Here is a 2,306-nt window from a genome sequence, read left to right as displayed (position 1 = left end):
CTCTCCAGCCCAGCCACAGCTTTCTTTATGGATTTTTTTTTGTTTTTTTTTTTTGTTTGTTTGTTTGTTTGTTTTTTGTTTTTTTTTTTTGTTTTTTCGAGACAGGGTTTCTCTGTGTAGCCTTGGCTGTCCTGGAACTCACTCTGTAGACCAGGCTGGCCTCGAACTCAGAAATCCACCTGCCTCTGCCTCCCAAGTGCTGGGATTAAAGGTGTGTGCCACCACCGCCCAGCTCTTTATGGATCTTAAGAGAGGTTGTAAACTACAAGACAACAGGAATCTCTAAGACCAAGTGCCTTTTCCTATTCTTTGAAGCCAGGTGAGACTTTGGTCCCTTCCGAACCTTGCCTGACTTTACATAACAAAGGAATTGTGACAGCCCAAGTTCAGAAATTCAGGTGAGAACTCAGCCTTCCAAAAACACAGAAGAGCAATTAAACTCCTCTTGTGAATAAGGCAGTAAACTCAAATTAAAATGTGACTCTGAGGGCCCACCTTCCCTATTGGAAAATGTCATCTTTGCCTATATGAAGAGACATCCCCTAACACACACGCACACGCACACACACGCACACACGCACGCACGCACACAATTGAAGGGGGTCAGCCTTGGATTCTGTGGTGTAGAAGCTGGAGGGAATGTGCTGCCAGAAGAAACTTATTAGCTAGTGCCATTCACCTCACTACCACAGGGTGTCGCTGTTGAATCCTAGTAATCCATTCTGCTTTGCACCTTTCTATCCTTTTCCTGTTTTAGATTTTTTTCCCTAAGGGCTGGATTGAAGAACAAAAATTAAATCTAAAATTCTGTTGCCAAATGTCATGATATAATAGGTCAGAGTTCACAGGAGAAGCTTAAGCATCGAGTTGCTGCCATCTGGCTATGCTCCATCTGGACCGTACCAGCAGGATTCACACTCGAGGTGCTCTGGAGCAAGCACGTGGGCACGCGTCCTAAATCTCAAGAGCTTTGACACACTGGGATGTTTGTTTTGAGATGTGTAGTCTCTTGCACCATTGCTTCTTTCTGATTTAGAGAATCATTCTTAGCAGCAGCCATGCTGCCCTATTGCCCCTTTGCAGTGAGGCCCCTTCACCCCGTCTTGCTTCTAGATTCTGTCTGATTTCTCTACTCATTGCAAACACTGACCTGATAGACTCATTGTCTCCACCTGATTGCCTCCATTTTCTTCCTAGTCAGCCTTGTTGCCCTTGTGTTCTCTGCAAACACTGATTGCCAGACCCAGGGCTCAACTGAAGTGCCCTCACCCACCTGGTTTGTAACAACATCTCCCCACAGGTGCACCACACTCATCTCCCAGTTGCACCCTTCTGGTTTTAACCTCTAGCCTTCCAGAGAGGTAGCACCCTCTCTAGGCATGTCCACTCCTGTTGTGGTTAGCTTTAATTGTCACCTAGTAACACTTAGTATTCACTTGGGAAGAGAGTTTCAATGAGGGATTGTCCACATAGGCTTGGGGATTTTCTTTTTTTTTTAAAAAAAGATTTATTTATTTATTTTATGTGCATGAGTACACTGTAGTTGTACAGATGGCCGTGAGCCATCATGCGACTGCTGGGAATTAAACTCAGGACCTCTGCTTGCTCCGGCTCCACTTGCTCCAGCGTAATACACTGTAGCTGTCTTCAGACACTCCAGAAGAGGGCGTCAGATCTCATTATGGATGGTTGTGAGCCTCCATGTGGTTGCTGGGATTTGAACTCAGGACCTTCGGAAGAGCAGTCAGTGCTCTTACCCGCTGAGCCATCTCTCCAGCCCCCGGGGATTTTCTTAATTAGATTAATTGAAGGCCCAGCCCACTGTGGGTGTCAGTATTCCCTATGGAGGGGTTCCTCAACTGTATTATGAGGAGAGAAATGAAGCTGAGCGCAAGCAGGCAAGCAAGTCAGTGCGGATACATTCATCTCCCTCTGCTTTTGATGTGGGTGTGATGCAACTCACTCTCAAGCTCATGTCACTGAGACTTCAGTGTAGTGACACATTGTAACCTGTAATTGTGAGCTGAAATAAATTCCTTGCTCCCCTAAGTTGCTTTCTGTCAGCAGCAACAGAAATGAAACTAGAACCACCCTCAAGGTAACTTCATGTGGCCCTACGACTTCCTGCACTATCTGCATACCCTGACTCCTAGATTCAGATTTTTACCACTGACCTCTTTCCGCCAGTCCAGCATCTATATCCAGCTGACCTTTGACACCTCCACTTTTCTCATCAAAAGTGTCTCAACCTTCACAAATCAGCACCCAATTCTTCATTCTCTTTTCTTTCTCTCTCTCTCTCTTTT

This window comes from Mastomys coucha, unplaced genomic scaffold (assembly GCF_008632895.1).
Source record: "Mastomys coucha isolate ucsf_1 unplaced genomic scaffold, UCSF_Mcou_1 pScaffold20, whole genome shotgun sequence".
In the NCBI taxonomy this organism is placed as follows: domain Eukaryota; kingdom Metazoa; phylum Chordata; class Mammalia; order Rodentia; family Muridae; genus Mastomys; species Mastomys coucha.
Note: the sequence above shows the minus strand (reverse complement) of the source record.